This window comes from Schistocerca americana, chromosome 3 (assembly GCF_021461395.2).
Source record: "Schistocerca americana isolate TAMUIC-IGC-003095 chromosome 3, iqSchAmer2.1, whole genome shotgun sequence".
Lineage (NCBI taxonomy): Eukaryota > Metazoa > Arthropoda > Insecta > Orthoptera > Acrididae > Schistocerca > Schistocerca americana.
Window position 1 is genome coordinate 772,991,056 of NC_060121.1, and position 26,453 is coordinate 773,017,508.

The 26,453-nt window shown below is 41.2% G+C and overlaps 1 protein-coding gene across 5 annotated transcripts in view; it reads right to left on the bottom strand.

Annotated features, from left to right (window-relative positions):
• The window catches only part of LOC124606788, a 93,594-nt gene that overhangs the window by 2,898 nt on the left and 64,243 nt on the right, over window positions 1-26,453 (bottom strand). The gene's annotated exons all lie outside the window — the stretch shown is intronic.

Genomic DNA, 26,453 nt, shown 5'->3' on the forward strand with positions numbered 1-26,453 from the left:
TTTCATGTCCTATGCCATTTATTTCTTAAGTGAGAGGAAATCGACTGTTCATATTCCTCTGTACATAATCAGTGTCCCTTATCTTGGTCTCATTATGCCCACACCAGACATACAATGGTGACAGCATAACAGTCACTTAGACTTCGAATACAGCTTCTCTAAATTTAGTCAACAGCAGATCTTGAGAACTGCATTTTGCTAAGAATTTACATATAAGTTCCCCAAGCATTTCAATTACATTTTTGTATGGGCTATAATAACCCATTAGGATCCAAGCAGCGTGTTTCTCAATTCGTTCTATGTCTGGAGTCCATATCACTGGAGCCATGATAGCAAACACTGGTACAATACTCAAGAATTGGCCAAACTAGTGTCTTGTATGTGAATTCTGTTATAGACGCTGATTTTACATGATTGCCTCGTTTAATATCACTTCTTGGTATACGTCTATATCTATGTGACTACTATGCATTTCACAATTAAGTGCCTGCCGGAGGGTTCATCCAACCACCTTTTCTATCATTCTACTCTTGAACGTGGCATGGGAAAAACGAGCACTTAAGTCTTTCTGTGTGAGCTCTGATTTCTCTTATTTTGTCATGATGATCATTTCTCCCTATGCAGTGGGCACCAAATGAATGTTTTTGCAATCGGAGGAGAAATTTGATGATTGAAATTTCATGAGAAGATCCTGCCACAATGAAAAATGCCTTTGTTTTAATGATAGTCCCCCCTCAATTCAAATATCATGTCCATGGCACTCTCTCCTATTTCGAGGTATTACAAAACAAGCTGTCCATCTTTGAACTTTTTTGATATCCTCTGTCAGTCCCATCTGATGTGGATCCCACACTGCACTGCAATACTCCAGAAGAGAGCGGACAAACATGTTGTAAGCAGTCTCTTTAGTAGACTTGTTGGACTATCTAAGTGTTCTGGTTTGGTTTACCCACAACATTATCTATGTGATTATTCAAACTTAAGTTATTCATAATCATAATCCCTAAGTATGTAGTTGAATTTACAGCCTTTAGATTTGTGTGATTTATCTTTAAACTTAAATTTACGGATTTCTTTTAGTACTGATGTGGATGACTTCACACTTTTCATTACTTAGAGTCAACTGTCACTTTTTGTACAATAGAGATAGCTTGTCTATATTATTTTGCAATTGGGTTTTGATCATCTGATGACTTTACAAGATAGTAAATGACTGCATCATCTGCTAACAAACTATGAGGGCTGCTCAGATTGTGTCCTACTTTGTTTATGTAGATCAGGAACAGCAGAGGACCTATAACACTCTCTTATGGAATGCCTGATATTCCTTTTGTTTTACTTGATGACATTCCATCAATTATATGAACTGTCGCCTTTCTGATGGGAAATCACGAATCTAGTCGCACAAGTGAGGTGATACTCCACAGGTACACAATTTGATTAGAGAATGCTTGCGAGGAAGTGTTGAAACTCTTCTGTAAATCTAAAAACATGGCATCAATTTGACATCATCTGTTGACAGTATCATTACTTTGTGAGAATAAAAAGCTAGTTGCGTTTCACAAGAACAATATTTTCTGAATCTGTGCTGACAACTTGTCAACAAATCTTTTTCTTCCAGGTAATTCATAATATTTGAACACAGTATACAGAATATAAGAAAATCCTACTGCAAATTGATATTAGTGATATGGGTATGTAATTCAGCAAATAACTCCTTATTCCCTTTTTTGGGCATTGGTTTGAGTTGGGCAGCTTGCCAGTCTTTCGATACAGATCTCCCAAAGAGCGAGTGGTTGTATATGACTGCTAAGTATGGACCTCCTGTATCAGCATACTCTGTAAGGAATCTGACTGGTATACAATCTGGACTGATGGCCTCGCCTTTGTTGATTTAAGCTGCTTCGCTGCACTGAGGGGTTCTAAGTTACTCATGTGGCAGTTGTTCTAGATTCAAATCCTGGAATATTTACTTTGTCATCTTTGGTGAAGAAATATTGGAAAATCATGTTTCGCGACATCACCACTATTATTGCGCAGTGAAGGTATTGATTGTGTCTTGCTGCTGGTGTACTTTAGATATAATCAGAATCTCTATAGGTTTCCTACAGATTTCAAGAAAAGGGCTTCATTGTGGAAACTATTAAAACCAGCTTCTGTAAAACTTCGCCAATCATTGAGACTTTGCATTCTTTTAAATTTTTCTTTGCTTCTGTAACAGTGTTCTGACCTGTTTTGTGTACCATGGGGGATCAGTACCATTTCTTACTATTTTATGTGATCTCTTGACTGCCATCGATACTATTTCTTTGAATTCAACTCACAGCTGGTCTATGCTACACAGTCAAATCAGAAAGAAAAGTGTCAAGCGAATTTGTATCTGGTTTTTTAAATGGATGTACTTTTGTGTTTATTTTTGGTGAGTTTGGATGTAACAGTATTCAGTTTCACTAATATTGCCTTGTGGTCACTAATCCCTGTATCAGTCATGATGCTCCCTATTTGCTCAATATTAGAGAAGGAAAGTTGCAATTCACCATATAGCAGAGATGTTGAGTCGCAGATAGGCACAACAAAAAGATTCTTACAATTATAGCTTTCGGCCATTAAGGTCTTTGTCAATAATACACACACACACACACACACACACACACACACACACACACAAACGACTGGTGTCTCAGGCAACGGAAACCACACTGCGAGCAGCAGCACCAATGCATGACGGGAGTGGCAACTGAGTGGGGATAGGAGGAGGCTGGGGTGGGGAGAGAGAGGGATAGTATGGTGGCGGTGGCAGACAATGAAGTGCTGCAGTTTAGACAGGGGCAGGGGAGAGGTGAGGAGAGGGGTGGGGGGGAGTGGCAGAAAAGGAGAGAATTAAAAAGACTAGGTGTGATGGTGAAATGACGGCTGTGTAGTGCTGGAATGGAAACAGAGAGGGGGCTGGGTGGGTGAGGACACTGACTAACGAAGTTCAGGCCAGGAGGGTAATGGGAACATAGGATGTATTGCATGGAAAGTTCCCACCTGTGCAATTCAGAAAACCTGGTTTTGGTGGGAAGAGTCCATATGGCACAAGCTGTGAAGCAGTCATTGAACTGATGGATATCATGTTTGGCAGCGTGTTCAGCAACAGGGTGTTCCACTTGTTTCTTGGCCACAGTTTGTCGGTGGCCATTCATGTGGACAGACAGCTTGTTGGTTGTCATGCCTACATATAATGCAGCACAGTGGTTGCAGCTTAGCTTGTAAATCACTTGACTGCTTTCACAGGTACCCCTGCCTTTGATGGAGTAAGTGATGTTAGTGACTGGACTGGAGTAGGTGGTGGTATGAGGATGTATGGTACAGGTCTTGCATCTAGGTCTATTACAGGGGTATGAGCCATGAGGTAAGGGATTGGGAGCAGGGGTTGTTTAAGGATGGACAAGTATATTGTGTAGGTTCAGTAGATGACGGAATACCACTGTAGGAGGGGTGGGAAGGATATTGGGCAGGACATTTCTCATGTCAGGGCACGACGAGAGGTAATTGAAATCCTGGTGGCGAATGTAATTCAGTTGCTCCAGTCCTGTGTGGTACTGAGTTACTAGGGGAATGCTCCTCTGTAGCTGGACGGTGGGACTCTGGAAGGTGGTGGGAGACTCCCGTGCCTTATCTTTCCAGTCTCCCACCACCTCCCAAAGTCCCACCGTCCGGCCACAGAGGAGCATTCCCTTAATAACTCAGTACCACACAAGACTGGAGTAATTGAATTACATTCTCCACCAGGATTTTGATTACCTCTTGTATGCCCTGAATTGAGAAATGTCCTGCCCACTATCCTTCCCACTTCTCTTACACTGGTATTCCGTCATCCACCGAACCTACACAATCTACTCGTCCATCCTTACACAACCCCTGCTCCCAATCCCTTACCTCATGGCTCATACCCCTATAATAGATCTAGATGCAAGACCTGCACTATACATCCTCATACTACAAGACCTGCACTATACATCCTCATACTACCACCTACTCCAGTCTGGTCACTAACATCACTTATCCCACAAAGGCAGGGGTACCTGTGAAACCAGTCAAGTGATTTACAAGCTAAGCTGCAACCACTGTGCTGCATTCTATGTAAGCATGACAACAAACAAGCTGTCTGTCCACATGGATGGCCACCGACAAACTGTGGCCAAGAAACAAGTGGAACACCCAGTTGTTGAACACACTGTCAAACATGATATCCTTCATTTCAATGCCTGCTTCACAGCCTGTGCCATACGGATCCTTCCCACCAACACCAGGTTTTCTGAATTGCACAGGTGGGAACTTTCCCTGCAATACATCCTACGTTCCCGTAACCCTCCTGGCCTGAACTTCGTTAGTCACTGTCCTCACCCACCCAGCCCTCTCCCTGTTTCCATTCCAGCACTACACAGCCATCATTTCACTACCATACCCAGTCTTTTTATTTCTCTCCTTTTCCACTATTTCCCCCCCATCCCCTTCTCCCCTTCCTCTGTTTAAGTACTTCACTGTCCGCCACCCCCACCATACTATCCCCCCCTCTCCCCGCCCCAGCCTCCACCTATCCCTGTTCAGTCACCACTCCCATCATGCACTGGTGCAACTGCTCACAGTGTGGTTTCAATTGTCTGAGACAACAGGTGTGTGTGTGTGTGTGTGTGTGTGTGTGTGTGTGTGTGTGTGTTTTATTGACAAAGACCATAAGGGCTGAAAGCTACAATTGTAAGAATCTTTTTGTTGTGCCTGTCTGCGGCTCAGCATCTCTGCTATATGGTGAGTTGCAACTTTCCTTCTCTAATATTGTTACATTCCTTCCTGGATTTCCCTATTTGCTCAGGGTTATTTGATACTAAAAGGTCAAGTATGTTTTGCAACCATTTACCACTAAATACTTAACATGATGAGGTGTGCTTAATACTGTCACCACTAATCTTGTTACAAAATCTCTTTATGTTATAAGCTTTATCTTGCACTCATCCACTTTTAAAGAGAGCTGGTATTCACAACAAGAATGGAAATTTTGTCAAATCTTTCTGCATTTCCTTACAATCAGCCAATAGTGATTCTTTCCTGTAGACAACACCACTGTAAGCAATCATATAGTTCTACTCATCCTATATGATAAATAATATTGAGAACATCAAATATCCCAACAAACTTCCTTGTGGACACACTACGTTATTTTAGTTTCTGTAGAATATTAACCGTCCAGTGTAACACACTATTAGTCAAATATTCACCGAGCCAATTACATACTTGTGAACATGCTCTATATCAGGGGCGGGCAGGAATCCTGCACGTGTGCGGTGCACTTGCACGCGTGCAGTTAACAGGTGTTCTGCGTGCACACAGGGGCAAGCTGGTCATCCGCTTATCTCCCCTCGCCACCATACCTTCTATCCGCTCCTTCCTGTGCAATGTGTTTTGTTTCCTAGCTTGCTTTATTGAATGTAGGAATAAGATTAGTAGTAGTAGTGCTTGAAAGATATCGTGGTTTGAAAGAGTACCTATTACCTAAGATACGATTTATTTAATTATCACAGTTGGAATAGAACAAAATAAGGTTAGTAGGAGTGCTTGAAAGATGTCGTGTTTTGAAAGAATACCTATTACCTACGATACGTTTTATTTAATTATCACAGGTGGAGTGGAACAAAATAAGGTTAGTAGGAGTGCTTGAAAGATGTCGTGTTTTGAAAGAGTACCTATTACCTACGATACGTTTTATTTAATTATCACAGGTGGAGTGGAACAAAATTTCTACATATAGACAAACGCAAGCAGTTACTTAAATTTTCATCACTGATGTTTGCTCTTAACCGACACTTACTAATTCAGCAAATGGTTTTCCAGCTCTCGCTATATTAAGCTCGTACCGCTGGGCTATTATTGTTGCCGTCCTGAAAAATTGAAAACGGTGCTCCATAAAATGTTAAATCAGTTACATGAGAGACATGACGAAAGGAAGTCGCAGATCCCTCGTGACCACAGCAACTACGACAGATTCATCTAGTATCGTCAGATCGCTCTTCTTAAGCTCAGTCAATTTCCCCATCCGCTCAGAATCAGACAATAAATTGTACTCGTCCTTGTGAAATTTGTTATAATGGCCTTCAATACTAAACTTCCGCTGACCATCGAGAATACTGCCACATATTAAACATTTTGAATTTTCACGTTTTTGCACAAAGAAAAAATGATTCTCCCATTACTTTTTAAAAGATAGCAAATCTCCACTTCTCCGTTTCCTTGTTTCACTCTACATTTTCCGGTTCTTGAAATACAACGTCGACTACGTAGTGGTCGCTACGCATCAACGTCCGCAGCTTAGCCTGGTACTACGAGGGCAGTTCAATAAGTAATGCAACACATTTTTTTCTGAAACAGGGGTTGTTTTATTCAGCATTGAAATACACCAGGTTATTCCCCAATCTTTTAGCTACACAACACTATTTTTCAACGTAATCTCCATTCAATGCTACGGCCTTACGCCACCTTGAAATGAGGGCCTGTATGCCTGCACGGTACCATTCCACTGGTCGATGTCGGAGCCAACGTCGTACTGCATCAATAACTTCTTCATCATCCGCGTAGTGCCTCCCACGGATTGCGTCCTTCATTGGGCCAAACATATGGAAATCCGACGGTGCGAGATCGGGGCTGTAGGGTGCATGAGGAAGAACAGTCCACTGAAGTTTTGTGAGCTCCTCTCAGGTGCGAAGACTTGTGTGACGTCTTGCGTTGTCATGAAGAAGGAGAAGTTCTTCAGATTTTTGTGGCTACGAACACGCTGAAGTCGTTTCTTCAATTTCTGAAGAGTAGCACAATACACTTCAGAGTTGATCATTTGACCATGGGGAAGGACATCGAACAGAATAACCCCTTCAGCGTCCCAGAAGACTGTAACCATGACTTTACCAGCTGAGGGTATGGCTTTAAACTTTTTCTTGGTAGGGGAGTGGGTGTGGCGCCACTCCATTAATTGCCGTTTTGTTTCAGGTTCGAAGTGATGAACCCATGTTTCATCGCCTGTAACAATCTTTGACAAGAAATTGCCACCCTCAGCCACATGACGAGCAAGCAGTTCCGCACAGATGGTTCTCCTTTGCTCTTTATGGTGTTCGGTTAGACAACGAGGGACCCAGCGGGAACAAACCTTTGAATATCCCAACTGGTGAACAATTGTGACAGCACTACCAACAGAGATGTCAAGTTGAGCACTGAGTTGTTTGATGGTGATCCGTCGATCATCTCGAACGAGTGTGTTCGCACGCTCCACCTTTTGCAGGAGTCACAGCTGTGCACGGCCGGCCCGCACGCGAGAGATCAGACAGTCTTGCTTGACCTTGCGGCGATGATGACACATGCTTTGCCCAACAACTCACCGTGCTTTTGTCCACTGCCAGATCACCGTAGACATTCTGCAAGCCCCTATGAATATCTGAGATGCCCTGGTTTTCCGCCAAAAGAAACTCGATCACTGCCCGTTGTTTGCAACGCACATCCGTTACAGACGCCATTTTAACAGCTCCGTACAGCGCTGCCACCTGTCGGAAGTCAATGAAACTATACGAGACGAAGCGGGAATGTTTGAAAATATTCCACAAGAAATTTCCGGTTTTTTTCAACCAAAATTGGCCGAGAAAAAAATTGTGTTGCATTACTTATTGAACTGCCCTCGTACACTGCCGCAACCTGCTGGCTGTCGCCACTACCCCAGTCGACGATTGCATGCGAGCAGCACACGTGCAGCGCTGTGCGCTCATGAGCCGCGTGCAACGTTTGCCCGCCCCTGCTCTATATGGTCATATCTTGAGTAGTAGTCAACAACATGGTACAGTGCAAAATATGTTTAGGAAATCCAGGAAAATAGAATCTAGCTCTTCACCTCCATCTGTTGTTTGCAAAATGTCATGTTCGAATACAGCAAACTGCATCTCACATGGGTGTTTTTTCCTGAAATCACACTGATGTTTTGAAGAAAGCTTGTTTCCATCAGGAATGTCATGATGTTCAAGATCTAATGTCTCACAACAGATGAATGTCAACAATATTATTCCATAATTTTGTGCAACTGATCTTTTGCCACTTCTTTGAAAAAGTGCAGAGTACTTTCCAGTCATGCAGAAGTACTCACTGCCCAAGAAATTATTGATAAATATGAGCTGAGAAAACACTTAATTCCGCATATTATTCAATGTAAAATCTAACTGGAATTCTGTCAAGGTCTGATGTCTTGTTTGCTTTGTGTAGTCTTCTTTGTTTTTCAATACCATCACTGCTGTTGTCAATATCTCTCATTTGTTAGTCTGTGTGGCAGTCAAACATTGGTATGGTGATATCCTCATGTGAAAGTACATTTTTAAATGTAGTATTAAATATTTATGCTTTCTTTCTGCCGCCTTCAGTTTCAACACCAGAAAGATCAACAAGAGATTGAATGGAAGGTTTGGACCTGTTTACTGTCTTCATGAACAATCAAAACTTCCTAGCATTTTCTGGTAGATACTTCACCAGGATCTGACAGAGACAACTACTGTAGTCTTCACATATGGAACTTCTTAAGGATGGGTGAGCTGCTATCAACTTTTCTCTATCAGTAACCCTGGAGTCTCTTGTGGTGAAAGTACAGTAGTTTCTGTTTTCATAAGTTTATCTGAAAGGTATCAATATATCAACGTAGGAATTTTATCACTACTCTTGATATGTATAGAAAGCTCCCAATTATCTGAATTAATGCTGACACAATACTGCAGAAATTATTTTTAATAATAATAATAAAAAAACATGGATAATCAAAAATACACATATTTTTACCAGAGGCTGCTATTTACTATGTTTACACAACACATTATGCTTACATGTCACGTTTGAAAGCCCACTGTATTATTTACCATATTTACTCGAATCTAAGCCGCTCTCGAATCTAAGCCGCACCTGAAAAATGAGACTCGAAATTAAAGAAAACAATTTTCCCGAATCTAAGCCGCACCTGAAATTTGAGACTCGAAATTCAAGGGGAGAGAAAAGTTTTAGACTGCCCCTCCAAATAGAAACAAAGTTGGTCCATTGTAACATGAGATACAATTGAGGTCGAATGGATGAAGATACAGCTACAGTAGTTTGGTTCGAGTCGTAAGCTTAACAGTTAAGCTTTACCAAGTAGCCATTGCTATGTGTCAGGCGCTCCGTCCGTATTTATTCGGGTACCCTTCCTTTTTCACGTGCTTCGTCTGGTTTGAATCAATTGCTTATTTTGATTTTATCTGATACGTGCCATTCTCTTTGTTATAGGTGTTTATGTCACTCTAAGCTGAAAATGCAAAATTTTACTGTGTCATGCATTGTTTGTTGCATTCTGATAATGAGTGTTTACAGCCCTGTTGCCGCTCGCGGCATGGCTTGCTTTTGTGCGCGCTACCGCGGCTTACAATAAAATAAAAGAGAGGAATTGTCTCATAACCGAAACATCAGCAAGAGACTGCTATTTGTTGTTACTTACACTGCTGCTTTCTTTTAAAATGATCAACAAGAACCAAATAATAGACTGCGTATTATAGAATTTGTTCCGAACGAGAGTTTAGCGAAAATTTTTCTCCGTTTGAAAATCACTGCAGACGCCTCTTTAGTACATTACATTCTGCACAGAAATTAGAGTCATCTTAGATTCGTGCTTCACTTCTGATTGTATCACTATTCAGCATAAGAATAATACGAATATAAACATGACATTATATGTATATTCTTCCGCGCTTGCTGTTGTCTCACTCTAGTTTCGTAGTGTCTTAGGCAGACAGGATTTAAATGAGATAGCAGCAAGCATGAAAGAATACATGGCATAATGTTTACATTTTTCTACCTTTTCTTTTAATTTATTTACTGACACACAGGTTTTGGCACCAGTATTTATGTTTGTGCCTGCAAAGCATGCCTGTTTAGTGCTACACATATTAGACGGCAGAAGTTAGTTGTGGCGGCACCTACCAGCATTTTTCAGAACTTCTGCTTACTTTGCACTCGATTCTAAGCTGCACGTGGTTTTTTGGATTACAAAAACCGGAAAAAAAGTACGACTTAGATTCAAGTAAATACAGTATGTGTTACTTGCTAGAAACTGACTACTTATTCATTAAATTTCACCTACAACACTCTGGTTCGTATCACTTTTTTTTAGTTCACTTCTGGGAAATAATCATCCAACAATTCCTGCTCCTGTTTCTCATTCACTTTTTTTCCTGATAATAGTTCTCATTTTCCAGAATCAAAACAGTAGCACAAACAAATTTTGTCCTTCATACTCTAACAATAGATGGTCTTTATTCTTTTCCTCTACTAAAGACATTTTTTTCACTATATCTGTGTCACGTAGCTGCTCATATCCTGGTTCACAGGCGTCAGTATTTAACTAATTGTGGATGTTTTTGTCATTTATGTCTTCATAACGATTAATTTGTTTCACAAGAATGATGAGACACGTAGCAGTGGTATTATTGGTACCTTCACACTGTCCCCTTCTTGCACAAGTGTTTCATGATATTTGATCAAGAATGCTGTTTCACAGCCGTGACCATACCTTGATCCACTAGCCGTGTTAGTGGTAGCACAAAGCAGAAGATATCTCACAAAAATTGTTTCATCATCTGAAACAAGCACACCTCTTTCAGGTGAACCATTACCATCCCAAAATGAACACACAAGCAGGAGCAAACAATGAACAGAATTAATCTCTGAAGGTAGCACTGTCCACCCATACTGTTCTCCAATTCATGATATAAGGTACTAAAATTCTTTTGATTTGCCAATAATGAGTAGCTTCAATTAGTTCACATCTGGAATTTGAGCAGAACAGAACAGTCAGCCTTTCTTAACTAGGCTTATGCCCAGTAGCCTGCACATCAGTCCAAGAGGCTAATGTTCGTGTGGGTGTACCCTTCCAACACAGTACAATTTTATCAGCATTCTAAATGTCAGCTGCCTCTTTATTAGTGTTAAGTTGCTCACCCTGAACAACAACTTCTTAAATCCCTTAGCGATACTTAAATCAAGTCAAGCATTAAATTTCCCTTCCATTTCCTGAGTTTTGTTGCCTGTTAAGAGAAATCCACGTACAATTTTCAGACAATCACCCAGTGATGATCCAGCTTGCCTATCAGCTTTGGTTGCAAACTTTTCTTTATTTTTCATTAAGTTTCTCACTAATTATATGCTTCTCTCAATATCCTGAGAATGTTTTAATGCAGGTTTATTCTTTTCTAATTTATTTTTTATCATTATAATAACATGCCTGCATTTATTTCTCATTTTTCTAGCACACATGAATCATCTGTAACTTAAGCAACATCAAGAAATCTGATATGAATGAACACTAATTGTCAACAGTCAGTTTCAGAAGCTACAATATTATTGAGACCTGTACATACATAGAAAAGTGTGATCAATGATGCATTCCTCCTGTTGATCTTTAACAGTATGCTCTCATTTTTTATCAACATGAAGTAAGAATTCTGAAAGACACTGGAAATATTCATTCAAACTTTAGTTCCTAGGGAAACATCTACACAAATATAAATGGGGAATTGGCCACTAACAAGTTGAAAAGGTCGACTCCTCTTATTTACCTGACGATGAAGTGGGAAACGATGGAAAAATATTCCAGGGATATCTGAGGTGAAATTGAGGCTCACATTGTCTTTTGGCAGTAAAACACAGTCACATACATAATGATGCATTCTAAATGAAAACATCAGGCTTGGTTTTTTATTATTATTTCTTTTTTAGAAATCACCGAACTATGTGTGAATAATCCACATCTGGACAATTGGGATACTGCTGTACTTATCTAAACTGCAAATTTGTTTCTGGATGGGGTTGCCTTGAGCAAACAAAATTTTGTCTTTTTTTCCCAGATATGTTTCGCCGTTCACATACCAACAACAGTTACACTCTCATCATTCACCATCAAATCCATGTACACTGACATCCTCACCACAGAAACCATCAACATCATCAAATAGCAATCAGAACAATATTGGGACATTCCCATGCCCCACATAAAAGAAATAACAAACATTCTAACACTAATCACAGAGAAAAACTATTTCTCATTTGACAGCCAATTTTACTCATAACAAGATGGGCTTCACACAGGGTCACCAACCAGTGGACTCCTAGTCAATATCTTCCTTAGCCAAACTGAGAACAAAATATTTGAATGCATAGTAAGACTCAAGCATTACAGAGTAGTATATTGGCATCACTACATGATAACATATGCCTTGTAGATGAAACAGCCAGAAGCGTCCAACAATTCCATAATGACAAACAGTGTCATCTAAAAATTTCAAAAACATGAATCATGTGAAACCTAACTCACACTTTTCTCACATGGCATACTTGAAGCTTTGGATCAAGGCAGTCAGGTAAATGCAGTACTTCTTGACTTCCACAAAGCATTTGACTCAGCACCACACCTACGCTTATAGTCAATAGTGCAATCATATGGGGTATCAAGTGAAATTTGTGACTCGACTGAAGACTTTTTGACAGGGATGATGTAAAATTGTGCAATTCACAAAACTAAAAAATGTAGTATCCTGTTACTATAACATCAATGAGTCATTATTGGAATCAGAAAACTCATCCAATACCTGGTTGTAACACTTTGTAGGGATATGAAAGGGAACCAAAGCATAGGCTCAGTTGTAGCTAAAGGAGACCTCAGTTTATTGGTAGAATGCTGAGGAAGTGAAATCAGTCTGCAAAGGAGTTGCTTAAAAATCACTGGTGCGACCGGTTCTAGACTAATGTCCAAGTGTGTGGACCCATACCAAGTAGGGCTAACAGGGAATACTGAATGTATTCAGAGAAGAGCAGCAGGAATGGTCAGAGTTTCGTTTGATTTGTGGGAGAGTGTCACAGAAATACAGAAGAAACTGAACAGGAAGGCTCTTGAAGACAGATGTAAACTATCCCAAGAAAATCTATTAAGAACGTTTCAAGGAACGGCTTTAAATGATGACTCTAGGAATATACACAACCCCCTACATATTGCTCACACAGGGTTCATAAGGATAAGATTAGAATAATAGCTGCATGCACAGTGGCATTCAAACAATCATTCTTCCCGTGCTCCATAAGTGAAAGGAACGGAAAGAAACCCTAATAACTAGTACAAAACCCTTGTGGCGGAAGTCGGAGATAAGACCCTGAAGGCAATGCGGGAACAGGACCTGAGACTATTCTTGGGATTCTCGCAGACTACCGTCAGGGTAATCAAAGACATCAGAAACAACAATGGCGGCATAATGAAGACTGAAGGTGCTGTATTTAAATCTGTATCACAGTAAAGGGGTCACTGCTGCCCTGAGTCGTCTTCTGGGAAGACAAGAAGTGGACGTGGCCCGATTCAGGAACCCTATTTATATAAAGGGGTGTACCAGGCCTTGGCAGCACTGGAGGTAAGCTGGTTTATGCTAGAAATTTAAGAAACTCCAGAAAGTGCATTTATGTAAAAAATGGACTCCCCTTCATATTGATGGTGGGCTTTTGTTCTAGGGACTTAGTGACAATCAGGATGCGGCAACATGAGGAAGGTATCACGAAGGAGTTTATAATGGCCTTGGAATATCTTCCTTACTAGGACAGTGCTCCTCCTCCTCAGGAGGTGAGGAGACTGATGGATGCCTGTGTACAACACAGCGATCAACTACTGGTTGGGTGCGATGTTAATGCCCACAACTTAAGTGTGGGGCAGCACAGACACCAACATTAGAGGAGACAACCTTTTAGAATTTCTTCAAACTAATAACTTAGAGATCCTCAATAGGGGCAAGGAAACTACATTTAGGAATATAAGAAGGGAAGAGGTAACTGACATAACCTTTGGTTCCACTTTGATGGGTAGTTACGTCAAACAATGGCATGTGGCTTTAGAGCCATCCTCATCAGATCACATGTGTATTAAGTTCGAGGTTGAAATGGGCATTAGACAGACTATGTCCTATAGGACTCCCAGGAAAATGGACTGGGAGGCGTACAGCAGGGACCTTGACTCAAGCCTAAGTCAGTACTTCGATAAGGAATCCAGTAGAGTTTGAGGAGGTAACAGAAGCAGTGACCTAGGCCATCATGACCTCATGCCACAACAACTGCTCAGTCACCAAGAAGGGCACGAATAGGAATGTATCTTGGTGGAGCAACAACCTGCAATCACAAAAGAAACAGGTACGAAGACTGTTTAACCTTCTGAGAAGGAAAGGACAATGGGCAGACTATCGGGAGACCCTTGTCAAATACAATCTTGCAATTAAGCAAGCACAGCAGGTGTCCTGGAAGGTATTCTGTGAGGAGATAGAGGATATGGCTAGTCAGGCCAGACTTCACAAAATACTCACTAGGATACCAATTAATCCTGGAGCAACTTGAAGGAAAGGGGATGGAGAGTATACAAGGACAGCACATGGAATGCTGGAACTACTACTCAAGGGTCATTTTCCTCACTGTACTCTGACAGGCAACATAGACCAAGACAAGATCCCTGTGAGATATTGGTTTCAGCTATTCGAAGGGAGAACTGGGAAGCTGTCAGAGAATGTGTTGACCATAGTAAAATCCAATGCACGGTGGGAACATTCCAACCATTCAAGTTACCTGGCCCAAATGGAATTTTTCGAGCGGTCCTGCAAGAAGCAGGAGTGAACTATATAAGCTTTCTATGCACATTATTTAGCGTTAGCCTAGCAGCAGGAATCATTCCTAATGTCTGGAGGGCAGTGAAGGATGTCTTCATTCCAAAGCCAGGGAGAATTGATCAGGCTCTGTCTCAGGCTGATACTGATCTTCGGCCTGACATGGCTGCTTGTCCTGTTCCAGAGGTTGCCCCTCAGTCTGCAAGATCCGGGCAGTTGCAGAGGGTGGGCTTACTGGTAGTTGGGAGCTCCAACGTCAGGCGCGTAATGGGGCCCCTTAGGGAAATGGCAGCAAGAGAGGGGAAGAAAACCAATGTGCACTCCGTGTGCATACCGGGGGGGAGTCATTGCAGATGTGGAAAGGGTCCTTCCGGATGCCATGAAGGGTACAGGGTGCACCCATCTGCAGGTGGTCGCTCATGTCGGCACCAATGATGTGTGTCGCTATGGATCGGAGGAAATCCTCTCTGGCTTCCGGCGGCTATCTGATTTGGTGAAGACTGCCAGTCTCGCTAGCGGGATGAAAGCAGAGCTCACCATCTGCAGCATCGTCGACAGGACTGACTGCGGACCTTTGGTACAGAGCCGAGTGGAGGGTCTGAATCAGAGGCTGAGACGGTTCTGCGACCATGTGGGCTGCAGATTCCTCGACTTGCGCCATAGGGTGGTGGGGTTTCGGGTTCCGCTGGATAGGTCAGGAGTCCACTACACGCAACAAGCGGCTACACGGGTAGCAGGGGTTGTGTGGCGTGGGCTGGGCGGTTTTTTAGGTTAGATGGCCTTGGGCAAGTACAGAAAGGGCAACAGCCTCAACGGGTGCGGGGCAAAGTCAGGACATGCAGGGACCAAGCAGCAATCGGTATTGTAATTGTCAACTGTCGAAGCTGTGTTCGTAAAGTACCGGGACTTCAAGCGCTGATAGAAAGCACCGAAGCTGAAATCGTTATAGGTACAGAAAGTTGGCTTAAGCCAGAGATAAATTCTGCCGAAATTTTTACAAAGGTACAGACGGTGTTTAGAAAGGATAGATTGCATGCAACCGGTGGTGGAGTGTTCGTCGCTGTTAGTAGTAGTTTATCCTGTAGTGAAGTAGAAGTGGATAGTTCCTGTGAATTATTATGGGTGGAGGTTACACTAAACAACCGAACTAGGTTAATAATTGGCTCCTTTTACCGACCTCCCGACTCAGCAGCATTAGTGGCAGAACAACTGAGAGAAAGTTTGGAATACATTTCACATAAATTTTCTCAGCATGTTATAGTCTTAGGTGGAGATTTCAATTTACCAAATATAGACTGGGACACTCAGATGTTTAGGACGGGTGGTAGGGACAGAGCATCGAGTGACATTATACTGAGTGCACTATCCGAAAATTACCTCGAGCAATTAAACAGAGAACCGACTCGTGGAGATAACATCTTGGACCTACTGATAACAAACAGACCCGAACTTTTCGACTCTGTATGTACAGAACAGGGAATCAGTGATCGTAAGGCCGTTGCAGCATCCCTGAATATGGAAGTTAATAGGAATATAAAAAAAGGGAGGAAGGTTTATCTGTTTAGCAAGAGTAATAGAAGGCAGATTTCAGACTACCTAACAGATCAAAACGAAAATTTCTGTTCCGACACTGACAATGTTGAGTGTTTATGGAAAAAGTTCAAGGCAATCGTAAAATGCGTTTTAGACAGGTAAGTGCCGAGTAAAACTGTGAGGGACGGGAAAAACCCACCGTGGTACAACAACAAAGTTAGGAAACTACTGCGAAAGCAAAGAGAGCTCCACTCCAAGTTTAAACGCAGCCAAAACCTCTCAGACAAACAGAAGCTAAACGATGTCAAAGTTAGCGTAAGGAGGGCTATGCGTGAAGCGTTCATTGAATTCGAAAGTAAAATTCTATGTACCGACTTGACAGAAAATCCTAGGAAGTTCTGGTCTTACGTTAAATCAGTAAGTGGCTCGAAACAGCATATGCAGACACTACGGAATGACGATGGCATTGAAACAGAGGATGACACGCGTAAAGCTGAAATACTAAACACCTTTTTCCAAAGCTGTTTCACAGAGGAAGACCGCACTGCAGTTCCTTCTCTAAATCCTCGCACAAACGAAAAAATGGCTGACATCGAATTAAGTGTCCAAGGAATAGAAAAGCAACTGGAATAACTCAATAGAGGAAAGTCCAATGGACCTGACGGGATACCAATTCGATTCTACACAGAGTACGCGAAAGAACTTGCCCCCCTTCTAACAGCCGTGTACCGCAAGTCTCTAGAGGAACGGAGGGTTCCAAATGATTGGAAAAGAGCACAGATAGTCCCAGTCTTCAAGAAGGGTCGTCGAGCACATGCGCAAAACTATAGACCTATATCTCTTACGCCGATCTCTTGTAGAATTTTAGAACATGTTTTTTGCTCGCGTATCATGTCATTTCTGGAAACCCAGAATCTACTATGTAGGAATCAACATGGATTCCGGAAACAGCGATCGTGTGAGACCCAACTCGCCTTATTTGTTCATGAGACCCAGAAAATATTAGATACAGGCTCCCAGGTAGATGCTATTTTTCTTGACTTCCGGAAGGCGTTCGATACAGTTCCGCACTGTCGCCTGATAAACAAAGTAAGAGCCTACGGAATATCAGACCAGCTGTGTGGCTGGATTGAAGAGTTTTTAGCAAACAGAACACAGCATGTTGTTATCAATGGAGAGACGTCTACAGACGTTAAAGTAACCTCTGGCGTGCCACAGGGGAGTGTTATGGGACCACTGCATTTCACAATATATATAAATGACTTAGTAGATAGTGTCGGAAGTTCCATCCGGCTTTTCGCGGATGATGCTGTAGTATACAGAGAAGTTGCAGCATTAGAAAATTGTAGCGAAATGCAGGAAGATCTGCAGCGGATAGGCACTTGGTGCAGGGAGTGGCAACTGACCCTTAACATAGACAAATGTAATGTATTGCGAATACATAGAAAGAAGGATCCTTTATTGTATGATTATATGATAGCGGAACAAACACTGGTAGCAGTTACTTCTGTAAAATATCTGGGAGTATGCGTGCGGAACGATTTGAAGTGGAATGATCATATAAAATTAATTGTTGGTAAGGCGGGTACCAGGTTGAGATTCATTGGGAAAGTCCTTAGAAAATGAAGTCCATCAACAAAGGAGGTGGCTTACGAAACACTCGTTCGACCTATACTTGAGTATTGCTCATCAGTGTGGGATCCGTACCAGGTCGGGTTGACGGAAGAGATTGAGAAGATCCAAAGAAGAGCGGCGCGTTTCGTTACCGGGTTATTTGGTAACCGTGATAGCGTTACGGAGATGTTTAATAAACTCAAGTGGCAGACTCTGCAAGAGAGGCGCTCTGCATCGCGGTGTAACTTGCTCGCCAGGTTTCGAGAGGGTGCGTTTCTGGATGAGGTATTGAATATATTGCTTCCCCCTACTTATACCTCCCGAGGAGATCACGAATGTAAAATTAGAGAGATTAGAGCGTGCACGGAGGCTTTCAGACAGTCGTTCTTCCCGCGAACCATACGCGACTGGAACAGGAAAGGGAGGTAATGACAGTGGCACGTAAAGTGCCCTCCGCCACACACCGTTGGGTGGCTTGCGGAGTATCAATGTAGATGTAGATACCAAGGCCAAGGATATGAGACAAATCAGTCTGTCCTCCTTTCTTCTTAAAGCATTAGAAAAACTGCTCAACGTATACATTTGGGAAGGGAGGTTAACTAGGTCCCTCTACACATAAACCAACATGCATACCAACCAGGACAATCGCGTGAAACTGCACTCCACGAACTTGTTGGGAAGGTGGAGAAAGCACTACACTTTCAGCAAATAGCCCTCTGCATCTTCTTGGACATCAAAGAGGCTTTTGGCAACACGACCTTCGAATACATGGTTAAAGCAGCAGAGGTGCACAGCTCGGAGACCACCATTTGCAGGTGTGTTAGAGCCATGCTTAGTGGTAGAAAGGTAGAAGCCACCATGATGCAAGAAAAAATTGTAATCAACACCACCAGAGGCTGTCCACAAGGAGGGGTCCTGTATCTTCTACTGTGGAACCTTGTGGTGAATGAACTCATTGTAAAATTAAACTCTAGACAGCACTTTTGTCAGGGATACACTGACAGTCTTGTCATAGTAATACTTGGCAAATTTTCAAGTATAGTCAGAACTACGGCACAAGGAGCATTGAACATTGTGCAAAACTGGTGCAGAAAACAGGATCTAAGTCTAAGAAGACTATTGTAATACCATTTATGAGGAAGCAGATCCAACACACACATTGGAATCTCAAGCTTCTCGATGAAATTCTACCAGTGAAGGGGTTAGTGAAATATCTAGGGGTAACCCTCGATGAGAAACTATTGTGGAACCCTCACATAAGGAGCACCTGTTCCAAGGCGAAAGGTACTCTAACGAGTAGCAGGACAGTTTGTGGTAAAAACTGGATATACACCACAGTAGTAAGACCTATAATCAATTATGAGGCTACAGTGTGGTGGAAAAAGGTAGAGCAGCAGGTAGCTGCTAAGGAGCTTTCTAAAGCACAGAGATTGGCCTGCTTAGCCATTACAGGTGGAATTAGCAGCATGCCCACTGCTGGGATGGGAACCATGCTGAACATGCCCCCATTACATCTGTTGGTAAAGACGGAGGCAGCAGCTGGAGGACACACATTAAAGACTGGCAAAAACTGGAACTCACTGGGGTATCCAGGATCTCACACCAAAATACTGTATAATAACACTGCTTCGACAAGCCTTTGAATGTAATAACTGGAAGTAGAGAGCTTTGGGAGACAAATTTCGACACCATACTGGGGACATAGTCTGGTCACTGACGGTTCAAAAATAGACCAAGGTGTTAGAGGTGGGGTATACAAAATGCAACCAAGACTGGAGAGTGCAATCTCTCTAGGGGAGGTGGCCACTGTGTTTCAAGCAGAAATTTCTGCTATCTGGGCGTGCATGGAGAAGAATTTACAGAGGTGCTACTGAGGTCATCGGATTTTCATTTATTCTGACAGCCAAGCAGCCCTGAAAGCACTGGCAGCCTCTGCAACAAGATCAAAGATCGTGGCAGAATGCAGAGTCCTTGTGCAGCTAGGGGAAAGCAATAGGGTAAACCTACTGTGGGACCCTGGTCACTCAGGGATTAGTGGTAATGAGCAAGCTGATAGATTGGCTTGGCCACAATAGGGGCGATGACACCATTTATTGGGCCAGAACCTGTCCTGACAATCACCAAGGCGATGATCAAAATAAAACTACGAGACTGGACGAGGAGACAGCCTGTAGAACATTGGGCTATGGTCCAAAAGAAAAATATGGCAAGGTATTGATGCCAAAGCTATGTTCTAAGAGAAGTCTCTCAATCCTGGGCTTGAACAGGAGAGAAATGAAACTTATGGTTGGACTATTGACAGGCCGTGGGAATTTCAAAAAACACCTACATATACAATGGGGATAATAGAAGATGACTCCAAATGTAGGACGTGTGGTATCAGCGAAGAAACTGCATCCCATTTGATCTTCGAATGCGAGGCATTGGAAATTAAAAGACAGAATATTTGGACCAACTAGATCTGAATAAATTGTGTCTAGCAAAGCACTGGTAAAGGATCTCCTTGCACTGTTCAAGGGCATTGGTTGGCTTTACTATAGACACAGGGAATGGTACCGCACAATAAACTTTGTTTCGGGGAAGGCAGCAGCGGGCTTGACCAATGTTGTCTTTGCTTCCCTGATAAAATCAAATCAAAGTACCATAGGACATACCCTCTGCCATACATCTCATGGTGGTTTGCAGATTATAGATGTATGTGTCATATGTATCATAGAAACAGAAAATGACAAAACATTAAAACTTCTGTGCTCTCACAAGACCTAGATGCATAAAACCAACATCAATTCTCCACATTCAGGAAAGTCACGACTGCCAGCACAACCATACACAAAAATTCAAACCACCTGATTACACATAAAAATGATGGTTTCTAATACATGCAGCAGAGACTGAATAAAATTCCACATAGTGAAGACAACTGCAAATAATAAAACAAATAGCTGTGGACAATGGAAGCAACACAAACATTACAGATAAACTGAATCACAAAATTAAAACAAAAATGCAAGGGACACCTAGCACATAAACAGATCATTACCAACACACACACACACACACACACACACACACACACACACCTTCCACATAACGTTTCCAGTCATAAATTTTTGATGCAAATAATTTTCTACATTAAGTTCTCTATGGCTGCAGATGACAACCTGTGAAAGAATGACAACTGTAATGCAAAACACAGGAAACCCCAAAAACCACAGGATATGAAATCTTGTATGTTTTCATATTTGTTAATACTTTCTTAAAAACTCCAGCTTGTGTGTGTGTGTGTGTGTGTGTGTGTGTGTGTGTGTGTGTGTGTGTACTGATGGCAAAGTGTTTTATTTATTTTTTTATACTGAAAGAAAATAAAAAAAACCACTGACAATGTAACTTTACAGAAACATGTCTGGGTCAATCAATACAAAAAATCCCTTTATTTTTATTTGGAAGCAAACACAGACACAAAAACTTCAACCTAAGATGAATTATCTAGGCTCTCATTTACAATATATTTCAGCTTTAAAGACAATTGTCCTGCATTTGCCAAATTTGAAATGAATGATCTTAGTTCATCCTTTAAATAAGTTGATGGCAACTGTCTGCCTATTAGAATCACTAAATACAAATAATCTCCAAGTGTTTGTGATGTCCTTTTTGCCTTTGGTGACCACTGTTTATGTACAGCATCATGGTTGCCTAACCTTCTCTCTCTGGTGAAATTCTCAAAAAGACTAGGTTTGTTTACAACCAGAAGTTCTAAAATATTTTCTTTGTATGTGAATTTAGAACTACTTGTTCGATGCAGTTTTCAGGCAATGTATTATTTTGAAAGACTGTTCATATCATTAATAAAGTGTAGTTTTCCCAGTTGATACTGGGCAGGTTAAAGCCACTACCTACTACTACCATATGCATAGGATAATGCCATGCTAACAAGTTTAAGTAATCTTTGAATGAAACTACAGGATGATCAGTCCTTAACACAACCACCTGGCATGGAGTTCTTGGCCCTGATGGTAGCAAGCTGGCAGCAGCACTGACGGGGAGTATATTTCCCCTCCACTGCAAGGCCTTTGTGTAGAAATATTACCCAGGTAGCATGTATTTGTTAGGTGACACAATGCAGTTTATTGACAAAGCATTTCATGTGAAATGATGGAATGCAAGTATTCTACTCACCAAAGAGTATTCATGTATGATTCATTCATGCATTCAGAATAAGCACATGCAGTAAGGAGATTATTTCATGAAGAATTTCTTGATGTTCTCTTTCCTAATTGGAGTACAATTCATCGATTGGTCAATAAATTTTGTGAAATAAGAAATGTTCTTGGCAAAAAACACAGACAACCACATACAGAATTCAAAGAAGAAATTATGGATAACACTGGGAAAGGTCTCCTAGGAAATCACATTGCTTTCTTTCTCAGCAAATGGGAATTTCTTATGTCTCTGTTCAAGTGGCTACATATTTATTGAAGTGACAACCATACAAAATAACTGTTGGGCACTAACTTAAACTGGGTGACCCTGCAAAAATGTTGCAGTTTTGTGAATGGATTTTGAACAGGGTTGACGATGGAGAAATTGACCCTCATCTAACTTTCTTCTCAGACAAATTGTGCTTCCACGTAAGTGCCTACATTAATTCACAAAGTAACTGTTACTCAAGTACTGAAAAGTCTGCTGTAATACACGAGGCACCCGTATATGACCAAAAACTACAAGTGAGGTGTGCTATTAGTGGTGAGAGAATAATAGGCTCCATATTTTTCCAGGAAACAAGAACATGCTTTTGCTGCCTTTCAGCTAATCTCAGTGACAGCACATGTAGCCAACTTCTCATTACAGGAAATTCATGGTGTGTTTCTAAATACTCAGTAAAATCATATGACCCTCTCATTCCCTGTTTTAAACCCCTGCCACTTTTATATCTGGGGCACATTAAAGAAGAAAATGTACAAATCAAATCCACAAACTTTACATGAACTTAAAACAAACATTCATCAAGAAATTGCTGCTGTCTCTCAGAGGAAACTGCAGAGGGTAATGAGCAATTTCCTACGCAGATGTCAGAAATGCTTGAACAACGAAGGGAGGCAGTTCCAGCATCTCCTTGCTTAATATATGTGCATAATTTACTTTTCTTGGTAAGTGTTTTCATTATGTTTGTTAGAAATAACTTACGCAACAAACTATACTATTTTTACTGTGGACCTCCTGTCACCTGCGCGCACGCACAACAGACAGCCTCGTTGGTCAGCCACACGCCGCGAAACCGGTAGCGTTAATGATTGATCATCCTATATAACCAATGTGTCATAATCTGGTGACTAAGTCCACCACCCTGGATTACTTTTTTCCACTGTTATTTGCAGTCCTTTATTTTGAACTCCACTAGAGAATCTATCATTCCATTACACGTTCCCTGCAGTGTAATAAATTTCTCTATTCTCTGTTTCAGATTTCAACCACCTCTCAGTTTCTAGTATGATATGAAGGGAACTGCTTTCTACAAGGGACAAGAACTGTTATCACTTTTCTGTGAATAGTCCAGCATTTACTGACAAATTTTTTATGATTGACTCTTTGGACTTTGTAACAACAACAACAACGCTGTACTATTGTAAATATAATAATTTTTTCTTCTGATTTTTCGATAAATTTGTGTAATCGATGTTCTGATTTCATTTCCTTTTTTTTGTTTCATGTCATTGTGTTAAGAAAACTGTAAACAAATTTCGATGTGAATATTAATGTTTATGTCAAATTTCAAGCAATATTGTAATAGAATTGAAGTGTAAGAAATGTTGAAACTGTTGTAACATGTTTACAATTGTAACTGTGCGTCTGGTCCATACATAGGCAATGTATTAGAATATGTAGAATGTAAAACCTCGGGTGAATACCCGGCTTATACGGGAGCGGTAAAAGGTGGATGGCAGGCGAGCGCGGGAAAATACACACGGGTGGCACGGTACAACGGGCTCAGCAGAAGTAGTCGGAGTTGGGCATTGGGCTGAGCAACACGTTCTGGAGCGAGGAGGCTCTCCCGGAAGACGCAGTTTCATTGAGCCTCGGATATGCCGTTCCTACGTCCATACAGCATGGTAAAATTCCATAGGTACTAAATGGAAAAGTATTGCGACGCTATGAAGAAATAAAGTGCCGATACGTCAAGAGCCATTGCTGTGGATGTATGTGTGCTCTGTGCCTCGCCATCTCGCCGCTCGCCAACCGCCGCATCGATACGAACAGGTTGAAACTTTTAGTACTGTATTTGTGTGGACCAGTGTTACTTTTGTTCCATACTGTTCAATAACAACTTAAATTTTACCAGAACTGTCCTATCATTTAATTATCCTCACAACTAACCTAGATAGGGTCCTTTCCACATGTTGTGCAATCCGAGTGTTCCGAAATGAAAAATTAAAGTTTGTGTTAATAATAATTACCTGCAGACCTAGCTATGTTAGAATGATGTTTAAAGAACTGTTTTGTTAATGAACCAATAGAGGAATAACGAAGGTCTGACAAAGTTGGAAGATAACTTTGATATTGATCTAGTAATGAAGTTTAATTATTTCGAGACAGATATAATAGTATTTAAATGAGCAGGAAATAAGATAAAAAGAGTAGTGACTCATATATTGGAAATCTTGAGCACATAATGATTTCAGTAATCAAATTTTTTAATACAGTGATCATAACAGTTTCATGGTCCCCGCCCCCCTTTTTATTCATTTGAATTCTGAAGTGTTCCAAACTGATTTGACCAGCAAAGCTAAAGTCAACATAAAAACCAAAATTTATCAGTGTTTTATCTTTATTAAAATTGACATTTTGTTTGTGGCTCGAAATTGCTATTTCTAGGGTAACCTATGCCCGATTTTAATCAGATCAATAGACAGTACGAAGTTTTGTAGTAAACATTATAGTGTAGTGTTATGTATTTATGGTTTTTCCCTATCAGTACAGAAAGTGAAACTATCAGTTCAATAGATTTTCTAGTTCTAAAATTTACCATATTATGCAGTGTTACTACTTGTTGCTTTGCACGAATATCTGCCAACTTGTACAGAGAAGAAACTCAGTTAATGCCTAATTAGGCTGGCAACCATATTATTAACAAATTGGTAGCATCTGCTGTGTTGCTTTTTGTCCGTCCTGACGTGTAGTTGCATTTCGGACTTGCTTGACGTATCATTGTTATTACAGAATGGGTGTAAGTCTGATTTGCCTCCATTCAGGTACACGCGGTCAATATCTATACAAAAATCCTTTCTCATAAGGTGAAGCCCGTCAACTTACCATAGTACAGGCTTTAATGAGTATTGTGTACCACGCGTGCGCGTTACAACTTGATATCTAATCTGCTGAAATAGTTGCTTAAATGATGCTGGTTTCTCTACTGGACATGACAAATTTTTGCCTAATCAAAAAAACTTACTCTGAATTCCACATATTCTCTGCCTAGTGACTGTTTCAAGTGAACAGGGCACATCTAACCTAGGCAGGGCAACATAACAAGTTTCCACTGCATAGCATAAGCCAAGGAATCTTCATCCAAGCTTGTGACACATGACGAGGTCTCTGGTTAAGAACCTGCACTCGGCTCCACACCAGAGTGCCACGATCAGACCTCAGAATGATGCTTAAAATCAAAAGCCATGTAGAGACATCACTAGGTGAGGCTAGCTATCTTCAAAACAACTGCAGTTTACAAATGTAAGCCTCTCAGAAAACAAGTGACAAACAGTTTATGCTGACTTGATTGACAATCCGCAGCTACTCACAATCTAGGATTGCCTATTCCCCCTCACAGAAAATTTCCACTAGGAAGCACACCGAAAGTGCATTTGTATAGTTTTCCTCCTGTGACTCTATTTCCCAAAGAAGGGCCATCACACTCTTAACACTGGAACTGCACACAACTACCGTATTTACTCAAATCTAAGCAGCACTCGAATCTAAGCCGCACCCGAAAAATGAGACTCGAAATAAAGGAAAAAAAAATTTCCCGAATCTAAGCCGCACCTGAAATTTGAGACTCGAAATTCATGGGGAGAGAAATGTTTTAGGCCGCACCTCCAAATCGAAACAAAGTTCGTCCATTGTAATATGAGACAATTTAGGTCGAATGAACGACGATACAGCTACAGTAGTTTGGTTCGAGTCGTAATCTTAGCAGTTAAGCTTTACCAGGTAGCCATTGCTACGCGTCAGGTGCTCCGTCCTTATTTATACGGGTACCCTTCCTTTTTCACGTGCTTCGTCTGGTTTGAATCGATTGCTTATTTTGCTTTGATCTGATAAGTGCTGTTTTTTTTGTTATAGGTGTTTACGTCACTCTAAGCTGAAAATGCATTACTGTACTGTGTCATGCATTGTTCGTCACATTCTGATAGTGCATGTTTACGACCTGTCACCGCTCGCGGCATGGCTTGCTTTTGTACGCGCTACTGCCGCCTACAATTAAAAAAAAAGAAAAAAAAAAAAAAAAAAAAAAAAAAAAAAAAAAAAAAAAAGAGAGAGAGAGAGAGAGAGAGAGAGAGAGAGAGAGAGAGAGAGAGAGAGAGAGGAATCGTCTCATTAGTGAAACAA